Raw genomic sequence first — 12,560 nt, 5'->3', positions numbered from 1 at the left:
TTAATGCTTTAACTCTTACTCTTTTAAGAATCATGAAGGTAATCTTCTAGGAAGTAAAACTCTATGGACAAAATCCAACAAGTTCTGACTTAAACACAATTAACTTCAGTTGCACACACATCTGTCCTTTAAAATAGATGTAAGTTGTATACCTTGCACCTTTAATGTTTTTTGTTCTATTGCTTGATTCCGTCCAGATCTCACACTAGAAGTCCTTCAGACACATCTTCTGTTCGTGTCAAACACATAAAAGAATCCTGCAGGCACCCCTAAGTTCTCTTCCCTGTCCCAGAGAAGGAGCCAAGTACCAAATCAAATGAAACTCTCTTCCTCTACTTTCACCTCATAAAAGAATTTAAAAAAGAGCTTTACCTCTAATTTTCTGCAGTATTTTAAAAGGAGGAAGAAATACAAGAAAGTCAGCAAAATACCCCAAAACAAACAAAAAATCCACAACTACATATAGCATCTTCCCAAAAGAGATGCATTCTAACCTTGGCAGTTAAGGTCCAGAAGCACACAGTATCTCAGAATTACCTGAACCACTGTAAATATTTTTCACAAAGTAAGGCATCATGAATAAGACAAAGGCCAGACATGCTTATTAAGAACTACCATTTCTAGACTATGATATATTTGAAAATACATGCTCACTAAAAAGACAATTTTTTTTCCTGGTAAAAGAAAACATTTGAAAATATCTCACACAGCACCTCCACAACATACTACGTATGCAATAATGAAGCAAAAACAAGCCCTTACACTTCTCCAGGCATGTTGTTCTTGTTCTAGTTATCTGTGTTTATAGTGGATATATATATTCGTATGTATAACATAAATGTGTGTGCATAACAAATACACTACTGCAAATGTAGCTTCACTATAATGTCATGAGGCATATAAAGGGCCACAGGACATAAAAGAAACTCTTTGCCAAGTGGAGTTAAAAACTGCACGATTTCATGGCACTCAAGCATTAGGGAATGCTTCAAGGTCTCGTCTCATGAGATTGTTCAACAATCAAATACGAATTTCAAAACGAAGTGAAAAGCAACACAAACTCATTTCCCTCTACTTCACAACTCTTTCTTTCCCTGAATGGAAAGCCTCACACATACAAAATCTTCAAATATGCAGCAAAGTGTATCTCACATATTTTCTGTACCACTTGAAAAATATCTGCAGAGCATTCACAGAGTCACTGAGCCACCTAGGTTGGAAAAGAGTGTCAGGATCATGAAGTGCAACCAGAATCCCAATCTACTGCATCCTGTTGCTAAACCATGCCCCTTGGTGTCACAAGAAGTACTGAGAGCCTAGGTCTGTGCAGAACTAGAAACAGGAATGGTCTGAGAAAGCATTTACACAATGGGCAGAAAACACTGCTGTGAGCTAAGTAACGTGAGCCAAAATTGTATGGCTTTGACATTTTTCCTTGTTTAAAATACAGAGGAAGTATCAATGACATACTTTAGCACAAATCACCGTGAAAACATTTCCTCCTGAAGGATAAAATTAGCATAAATAACAAGCTTTTGAGCATACAGAACTTTCAAAACAAATACACTGTACATTGCAGAGCATCAGCTACAAAGCAAACCTGACATGTAGCTTAGGGAAAATAATCTACATGGGTTGAGCTTGTATTTTACGAAATAAAGCCTAATAATGACTTGTTTGTTTTTTTGTTTTTAATTTTAAAGCATAATTAGAGAAGCTACAAGTCATGGCTGAGTAACTCTTCCCTAGAAATGTCAGTGTGAGACATGCAACTTAAAATTCTGGTTATGCAGCCTGAAGAACTCTTTACATGGATGCCATTCAAAGCGTGTCTGCCTAATGATTAAGTTCCACTTATATGTTACACAACAGCAGCACTTTAAGTGCTGAGCTGGCTGGCAAAGACAGAAAGAATTTTTCCCCTTGTATAGGATCAGACTGATCCTTGCTCTTACCAAAACACACTACTGAATTAGATAAGTGGAAACATCTGAACTGGAAGCTCTCCAATAGAAGAGATAGCTGTCAGCATTGCATTCATTTGTGCTCCAACAAATTCCAGATTTTTCAGTTTCCTTCACACACTGAAAATAAGGCTGGTTTTCCAGATTTAAGGAATGGATGCTCCGAGACCTATTTTAATAAAGAAAATCAGGGGCATCATGTTTTATGGCAAATGCTACTTCTAGGTCCCGCAGGAGAATAAGCTGCCACTTCCAATTCTGCTGTGTTGTTTCACTCTGTATTTTACTGCTATTGAAAGCCATGCAACGTTCATACATCCAGGTTTCCACACCAAAATGAGTACCCTAATTCTGCCTTCCCTTGCATTTCTTTCCATCATCACTGAGCACACGTTCTGTTACACCCTAACAGCTATTAGTAGCAATCCCCACAGCAATCCCTAAAAAAGCATAGAGAGCCTTTTCTCCAGACTTCACATTAACACTGAATAAAAAAGACTGTGTAACTAGTAAAGTCCATTAAGCTGTACTTCTCTAAGATCCAGACAGTAGGCCATCTTCTGTCTTTTAAATGCAAAATATTACTTAATCATCTAAGTTTTAACCATACTGATGAATTAGGCAAACCATCCCGAATAATTAGTAAATTATTTGCAGTTTCAACTGCTTGATTTGTCAGAGAACAACAGAATACTTTAGTACATTTCAGATTACAGACTAATAATTAATGGGATAATCTTATCTCCCTCCCAACCACCACTTTTGCTTCTATCACTGAATCACAAAATTGTAGGGGTTGGAAGGGACCTCCAGAGATCTTCAAGTTCATCAGCTGCAAGAAAGCAAAGACACTGTTCTCAGGAAAGATAAAAAGACAAAAATACTTACTGAGGTATAAAAAGGGAGCTATGCCAAAATTCTTGATGCTATGATTTCATTGCTTAATATTTAATTTTCTAAATATAAAATAACATCCTGTTGAGGCTTTGAGAATGGTTCTTATTTCCAACATTATCAGTGTTACATATTCTGTTTTGCTTAAAATTCCCAACATTAGAGATAAATAAGCAAAATCTGAAGGTCCTCATCCATATTCCTTTAAATTCAGAGGAGTGATTGCTAGAACTGCTCAGGGAAAGCAGAAGTCATTTGATTTTACAGAGACAGCTAGTTACCTTTTCTTCATAGATCACCCATAGCCATCACTGCCATCCATGGGCTGATTGCCCTTTGTGCTTTCTTTTACTTCCACTCTTTTTGCGTGACCATTTATAATATATGAAGATTACAAAAACATCGCACTGCAATTTCAGAAGTGAAAACACACTCTATCAAATATTGGCATGAGCATAAGACTTATACCATATTTATTACATCGAGAAAATGCTAAATTTTAAGATACCATGTTTCACTTGTGATTTTATGCATTAAGTTTCATTTGCACATATTCAGTATTTGCTTCTATGCCCCATTTATTCAGCTGTTAATAATATACAGATTCAGCTTGCCAATGCAGCAAAAACAACCTTATCCGCAGAGGACATCAGCATGAGAATTAACCTTGAGTGACAGAAGCTGATCTGTACTTAGTAACTACTAAATAGCTTGATTTTCTCAGGAAATGCAACTGGAATACTTATTCTTCTTAATAAATAAATAAAACCAAGCAGGGAAGGTCACCTGCACAGCAAGAAGTGGCAGGTTGTCTGCAGTAACGGTAGCTTTTCTTTATCATACAATGGTAAGACATCAGTATTCTCAAAGCAAAGAAGAACAGGCAGAATATGATTCACACAATTCATGTAGTAGTCCACGCCATGAACAACAGCCAAGCTGCTGGACCTTGTCTGGCTGCCCTCCTGAACCATTTGTTTTATTTTTATCAGAAGTTTACACAAGAGGTTTACACTTAAGGATATGACTTTGAAGGTAAATTACTACTACTCTTGTTTAGCAGTCTTCCAACATGTAGGGATTTATACAGAAAAACAGTGTAGAATTCTTCTAGAATATTCTCATAGCATCAGGCTCTAGATAAGCTTGCTTAATGTTGGCATACAGCACAGAATATACAGTTCCTCGTTTAGCAGCAGACAAAGATGCTGGGCACACAGCAATTCAGGTACAAGACTGATAATCTATGGTTCATAGCTGAAGGACCAAGCCATTAAACAATGCTTTTTATCAGCTCACAGCTGTAACAGACCTTGCTATGAGCTTTCATAATATACTCCAGATACGTCCAAGCACACAAGCTCCTATGTACATTTCAGTAAGGAGTCTAAATGTATATGAAAGCCTGAAGAGGTAAGAAAATGGTACAAAAAAGACAATCCTTCAGACATCTTGCTTACTAAAAGGAGCAAAATAACAACAACAACAACAAAAAAGACCATCTCAATTGCCAAGAAGTGCAATTGAGATGTTTTCTTGGTTGGTTTTTTTTTGGCAATAGAAACAAATAAATCAGTTATTGTTTCGTACAGAGATAGCACCATTGTTTTTACAGAACAGTCTATGGTATTCATCAGCCATGTGAAGATAAGAGCAATACTGTAGAAAAAGTATTCCAACTCAGTCACAAAAGCTTCAAAAACATGCTTTCTGTCTGAGGACACTTTTCTGTTTTGAAATATCTGTATTAAGATATCACTGACTTCCCAACTAGGAAGCAGTGGTCTTTTGAAATCTAAGCAATGTTTCCAAATTTAGGTAGGAAAACTTCTAAAGCCAATTTCGAAAAAAAATTAGCAGCCTACAAATCAAAACATGAAAAGCCAGACTCAAATGAAAACAAACCAACCAAGACTAAATATAATGGAGGCTCTAATAGAAAGATACAAAAGCTTTGATCTTCCAAAAGTCTGCAAATGGGAAGAAAATGAAATCCAAAAGATGAAGTTTTTCCCTTTTGTTGAACAATGTAAGAATGTCTTTTTTCTTCCTCCCAAGCAAATAATGAAGAAAAACCAAGTAACACTTTCTCTTCTCCTTCTAGATCATCATAACTAAAATAATTGAGGTAAATTCATAGACCATATCACACAGATTCACAGCTCTACTCCTCAGTTTGCAACAGAAACGTCAAGAATACCTTCATACTACATACTCTCTCTAATGTAATCAATCAAGTAAACACTAGTTGTACAGAAAAATCATCCTGTTTGGTTGGAAATGGAAGAGCTTCTTTGTCATTAGCCTAGCATGCCCCTACGCAGCTCATCTGAAACTCGTTAAGCAATTCCTATAACTGCTGCCCACAAAGAACCAGGCAGGTCGTGGGGAGACATTTGCCCATTAGCTAGAACAACACGTTAACTAACAATAACAAGGTTAGAAATCAAAATAAGGTGCCAATTAGTAGTAGTAGTTAAAATTTGCAAACTGGGAGCTCATCTAGAAGAGATTCTTATCAGATAATGTTGTTTTTCCATATGTTAAAACAGGAAGAGGTAAATATATAACTAATATAAAGTAATAATTCAATAATGTCAATAAAGAAGATATCAAGTTGCAAGCTGAAACGTATGTCCTCTTACAACCTACTGGCAAGAAACTGTGCTAATCACACGTATAAATAGCAAAGGTTTCTATCCTTAGGTACAAAAACTAAGGCTTCTGAACTACTTCAAATGCATTATACACAGAAGAACACTTGGAAAGTGAAGGAATTGTATAGTAAGGGAGATTTGTTAAAATGGAAGCAAATACTACAGCTTTACAAAAGACTGACTTTAAAAAAAATGAGTCAGTGATCCATTCCAATAGCAAATAAAACTCTTCCATTTTAACTTTTAATTTATTACATCTGATTTGTAAATAAGTGCTCAAATACGATGTTGAAAAAAACTGAGGAATACACATGAAATATTGGCTACCTGTTAGAAAAATACATTATTATAGAAGAAAACAACACTCAATCAGGGGAAGAAGTCACTTCATATGCAAGTAACAGCAGGAAAGACAACTCTGAAACTCTTGATATTTATCACCTGTCTTCTGAGAGCTAAAAATGAGTTCGGTCAATAACCCTTCAGCTAATGAACTTGTCCACCGACACCTTTTCTATATACGTATACTTCACACAGCTGTATGATGGAACAAAAATGCAACTAACTGATTTTCATACAAATTTCTCTTTGTTACAAGACATCAGTGAACTGTATGTCAAGAACAGATAATGTACTGCTTAAAGTTAATGATTGAAGGAGTATAATTAAGTAAATAATACCTAATTAAAATGATTTTAATATATTTTTCATCTTCTGAAATTCAGTATTGTAGATAGTGCTGTTCACCAATATATTTGCTAGATAAAAGCTTAAATACAGGCAGCATAGGAAACAAATTTCATTAAATGCTACACAGTGACAGGAAAAAACAGTCACAGAATATAGAAATTACTTGAAATAAAGGCTCCTAGTAACCTCTTCATTTTTCTAAATAGAACACTTAAATGCCTGTAGACAGTAATAAGCTGGTGTCCTAATTAATGTTAACTTGTGAGGTCCCAAATTCCTCTGAGTTTTGAGCCACCTAATTGCTAATTTCATCTCGCTTTTAAAGCTTTCAGTTAGCACAACAGCAAAGTACAAACCAAAAACAGGCATCACTACTATTTCAGAGACTTCTTTCTTTCTTTTTATAAAGGAGGATAAAATTTATTTTATTTTATTATCTGAAGACCAAGAAATGAGAAGAAAAACATTTTTGATACCTGAAGAAAACAAGCTTTGATACTGTATAGCCATAATGGCTATAAATAAATGGACAGAATCTCCTTTGCACTTGACAGTTTTTGTCACATTATGGAAAAGAACTTTTCATAAGCTTCAGATCAAGATTTTTATCCCACTTGCACTGCTGGAAACTCGCATAAATTCCACTGGAGTCTTTAATCCTGACAGAGTATCTTCACAGTAACGTGACTATCTGTGCTTATTTTGCCTCCCGACCAAAGGATTGCCAATAGCAAACCCCTGTCTGGCTAGAGAAGAATAAAAAGCTCAGAGACCCTTTTTAAGGAGAGGTAACTAACACAAAATCTGAATCAAAAATAAGCCTCAAAAAAAAGCAAACAAAAAAATACCACCCCACAACCCAAAAACAAACACACCCAAAATTACACGCAGCTTTGCCATCTGCCAGACGACCACAGCTCTCCTCCAAATACGACACAATCTCAGCACCAGCTGCCTCCCTTTCAAACTCATTCACTACTAAAGGTTTTCTAAAAAATCACCTCTCACAGATTAATCAAGGATTGCTTCTTAAAATACACATCCCGAGGATCAGCCTGAAATAATAAGGAAAACTTATATAATGCTGCATACTCAGACATCTGCTACAGTACTAGAAGGCAAATAACAGAGGGAGGGAAACAAACACCACTGCATTAATCCATCATTTTTCCTGTTTAGAGGGAGAAATGGGTATTATCTAAATCTTAATTTTATTAATCGTCCTTTGTAGTATTAATGTATTTACAGGAAAAGGAACAATTTTACTTAGACTATGACCTATATTATTTGCACATACACATTACAAACAAACAAAAAAAAAACAACCACAAAGCCATGGTAACAGGAAAATAAATACAGTCTTTCATTGGCTTTGATGCTAAGTGGACTCCTACACTGGAAGCATGGAGTTTAGAAGAGTAGTCAGCAGAAGGTGCTAATAAGTGATTAGAGCTTGTGTCACAGTTTTACTTTACTACATGTTCCCAGAGCCATTGGCACCAGCAACTCCTTTTCAAATTTAATCACCCACTAATTTTTCCTACCTTGAATATACAAAGGAAAATGTGGTGAGTCAATAGCTATACCCACCAATTCCTCCCGTTTTTTTTTTGTCCTCTCATTTCCAACAGCAGAAGCTTTTGGGGATCCTTTTCTGCTTGTAATGGTTAGGAAGGGCAACAGCACACTTCTGAAAAACAGCCCCAAATCCAATTTCTGATCATCACCCTGGGAGGGGTGGGCTCCTACCAAGGCAAAAGCAGAAAAAATTCCTGGCAGAAACACTCAGCTCCAGGGAGATGCAAAAACACTTTTCTCACATGTTAAAGCCCTAAGGAGACATTCTTTGTGTGCTACTAGCTGTAGGATGATATGAAGAACATGGGCACTGTCAGTCAGTGTTTATTCGCATTCGACTACTGAAGTAAAAAAACAAGACCAAAAAAGCAAAAACAAGCCACCAAGTTTCTTACCAATTCCTTCTCATAGAAGGCAAATACCTAAGCTGGAAGAATACAACAGAAATTCAGTCATCAGACCTCTCCATAGAGTCCTCCAAGTCTTTACAGGGACTGATAGAAATAGGGAAGAAATAGCAGTACATTGGAACAGACCGATACCAGGACTTCACAGGGAATTGTGACCTTTCCAAAGGAATTTACCTCTCCTCTTGCCTCATCCTTTCCTATCTTCAAGGCCTGGTTTCCCTGTTGATTCAGAGTTCTGACATTCCTCTAAGAACGTCATCAAGCTAAGCACTTGGGTGATGTCCACCCTCAGTGTCACGTAACACAGGCTCCACATGAGAATTCACAACTGAAAACTCCATTTGCTTTCTAATTATCTATTACATTCTTCACTCTTCTGCCTCGTTCTTTTCACAGGTTATTTATTACTCTGCTCAACACGCAAAGCCCTTTCCCAGTTACATCAGAGCAAACATGTACAGTTTAAATCTGGTAAAACAGTAGGAATCACGCATATATATATACACATATATATAAAATATCCACCAAAGATGACTTTAATTGTGGAAAGCTTTAACAAAAACCAAGAGTATGTGCAGGCTTATTGTACAGTTCATTAAAAAGTGGGAAGACATGCTTGATTATCTGCAACCCATTATATCTGTTTTCCATTACAGTGCCACTATCAGTCTAAAATGGTTGAAGTGCAAGTAAAAAACTTTAACATTAAAACTTCTCCAGTAGTAGGGAATATTTTATATAAGGAAGTAACCATACTAATTACAAGTGCTTTTCATTTGAACCGAGTGCACTGCAGCATACTATCAGGCAAAGAGTTTCACCATATCTGAAGTACAGTCAAGGAAAAAAGATGACTGCAGTTAGTCTGTATACTTTAATTGTAATCTCAATTTTCTTCTCAGTGAAGAACACCGAATGACTCCATTTAATTTATACTCATTTGGCAGCCTGAACTGCATGTTGATTTTCAAACCAGAGAAACTAGGACAGAATTTACTGAACAATGGATGCGTACTTTGTTTTTAGAAGACCAGAAGGATTATCTGGAAAAGAGGACCAGTCTGTATGTTTGGACCCAAATTTCTCCACTAGCATTCTGTGCTATTTTTGAGACCTTATTTTTAAGGTAGAGATGCAGTAAATGATGAATTGCTGATACAGAGAATCCCTGAAATAGTCATTTCAAAGCTGAACATTGATGACAAAGAATTGGCATTTAACCATGTCTCTTTGCTCAAATAATTCTTAATTTGCAGAGCCAGATTTCTCTGTTTTGGGCTTAATAAAACTGATGATAATAAAAATTTCTAGTTATACATGCTCATAAGAGTATAGCCTCTACAGACACCCAGAACATGCGGAGAACAGATATTTAATGCAGTTCAACCTAATGGATTAGAATGTGAAATACAGATAGAAATACAGAACAGTGTCTTATTTTTGTTGTATACAGCTACGTCACGACAGTACTTAATATCATAAGAAAAGCACTAAGGAAAAACAGATTCAAAAAAGCATGAAACCTCACATTAATGGCAATAACACTCTTAAAATTATTATGCTTAAACATTTCACTGAAAAATATGACTTTTTTTTTTACCTCAGCTGATAAATAAGCACATAGGGACTGAGAACTGTTACTTTTAGAAGCAGTGCAGAGGTCCAGGTTGGATATTAGGAAAAATGTCTTTCCAGAAAGAGCAGTGAGACACTGGCATAGGCTGCCCAGGGAGGTGGTGGAGTCACTGCCCCTGGAAATGTCCTAGAAATATGGAGATGTGGCACTGAAGGACATGGTTTAGTGGGGATGGGCTGATGGTTGAACAAGATGATCTAACTGGTCTTTTCCAACCTTAGTGATTCGATTCACAATAATGTAACCAAAACCAAGATTTGCTTGCTCAAAATAAGAATCTATGAGGAAAGAATCCATAAGTCACACCACATCTATCCCAGGAAAGACAAAAGGCAAAGCTGGATGGAGGGCCCTGGACGTTGAGGGAAAAGGGAGAGGATGTAAAGAGATGATTTCTGATTTTGAAATAAATTCTCCCCTTCCTCCTCCTTTATAGACAGAAAGATTGATACACACAAAAACAGAACATGCTACTAAGCAGCCCCAATGCAACTGCCCTTTATTTTACATTTCTTGCATACAAAGAAAAAGAGAATTAACTATTTTCATACTTAATATACAGTAATTCATCCTTTATTTTTTTTCCTGCACACACAATTTTTTTACTTTCTAAGATAGCTCATGAATGTTGAGCCCTCAGTAATGAACCTATCTAGAACTTGCATGGTTTGGCCGATGATAAAAATGTGGTAGGGAGGAGAAAAAGTCATTCTGGTGTCTGTTGCACTTGGCAGCACTTTTCATTGCAAGAACACAATGTAAGCATTCCAGTCTTATAGTAAGCAACAAGTAGATGGATGTTTGCTTCAGTGTGTATCACACACAGGATAGGTAACAGTTGGAAAAAGCCCTACAGCGTCCAGCAGGAAAAGGGATGGGCTTGCTACAGACACAGATAAATTCAGAAATAATGTACCCAGTTTTAAGCACAGCATGTGTCTCTGTTTGTAAAAGAGATGCATTGACAAAGTCAAAGGAAGTGTGGTTCCTCGCCTGTTTATTTTACTCAGAGACTTTCCTGATTGTGTAGCAGATACTTTTTGAATGTTGATATTTATCACCATAAATAATTAGATTTATTTATTTTTAAAAAAATTCAGCACCTAAGAAATATAGGAAGCTTATTCTGAAATAACACACATTTATTTTTTAACTGCCACTGCTGTATAAACCCTATTTGATAGTAGGCAGAAGGATCAGGCTCTGTAATTACTTAAGAATTAGATAAACAAGAACTTAGATCATACAAGATGTAACAAATCTTACATCAACTTACTAGAGTAATTCTAGAGAATCTAAGCATAGTCATCACATTAAAATAAAAAATATCTATGAACACATTGAGAGAAAGTTGTGCTCAGTTAGTTTCAAACCTAAGCCCATGGGGAAAACATTCAAAGGAGATGAAAAGAGGTTTTAAAAGAGGAGTTTCTTTCTGTTCCCTGAAACACATGTGCTGTCCGCTCCTGGTAGTTAACACTTTGAGTAGAGCACAGCAGATTCAACTAAATTGGCTCTTAATGCACAGAAAAATCTGTTGAACAGAGAACATTTCACTTTAATTTTCTAGACTTTGAAGCAGGAACTGCTTCAGCCAGCTATTCCAAGCAGGTTTCCCAGGCCTCACTCCCCAACTCTCTTCTCTGAAACCAACTCCATTTGCAAACAGATCAAAGCATTTCCAGCTTTAAGGGTTTACCTGTCTGCAGTTTTTAAATGCAAAGACACAAATGCTTGGATAACTAATGGACATAAATACAAATGAATGGCTATTGCTAAGTAGGTACACGTGCTAAGAAAAAATATTCCAGCATCACACAGTAAAAAGTCTATGGCATCAATGATGATTGTTTTCCCCGAACATCTAGAAATGTTATAATTAAAAATAAATAATGTCATACTTTTCAGTATTACCCCTTCACACTGCTCAGCACACTCAGACACTACTTTGTCTACCAATTTCTGCATACAAGCATGCAAAATTTCTTGTATGGGAGATTAAGAATTCTGGTGTTTACTCTCATATGACTTTGTTCAATTAAAAAACACAGCAATAAATGACGAGAATACACTCAGGAAATTAGTCTAATTGGCTTCAATCTGAATTATTTATGAACAGTTCTATGTCGAATAGTGCTTTTCCTTGATTAGTGATAAAAATTACCCAACACATGTACAGACCTTCAGCTTGCACATGGAATTCATTGCAATGCTTAAATAAAACTTTTGCCTAATTGCTTTTAGAACGACATCATCGAGCTGAGGTACTGATACGTATGTTGGAAATCTGCCATTGTGACTCTGTGCTTTATTACATTCAAGAGACAAAATTACACAAACTGTGCTTGAAGCGATTGCTTTAGAAGGTGCTTTAAACTATCCCATGCACAGAGGAAAGGGTCAATGTTAGGTTTTTATACCCAATACGTCCAGATGGAAAGAGCTCCAGGTCTGAAGGAATGGAAAAAAATCTGCTTCTGAGATAGGTACACAGAGACTTGTGAACATAATGAGCTGGCAAGCCTATTTTAACACAGTTTCAAGTAAAATATTCTACAGTAATTTCACCAAGCTCAAAACTTGAGATGTTCAGGATTTCTCACCACCAGTTAAATAGGTTTGAGAAGAGCATTTCAGAGAAATAATTCAACTTTCTTCCTCGGGTTTCTCCAGTTAAGATGAAAAGTAGTGAGCTAAATTCCACCAGGCAAAAGTGAGAAAAACAAGCAAT

This window comes from Cyrtonyx montezumae, unplaced genomic scaffold (genome assembly GCF_038088225.1).
Source record: "Cyrtonyx montezumae isolate F1298 unplaced genomic scaffold, pur_monq_1.0 scaffold_10, whole genome shotgun sequence".
Lineage (NCBI taxonomy): Eukaryota > Metazoa > Chordata > Aves > Galliformes > Odontophoridae > Cyrtonyx > Cyrtonyx montezumae.
The sequence above is the reverse complement of the archived record's forward strand: the minus strand, read 5'-3'. Positions refer to the sequence as shown.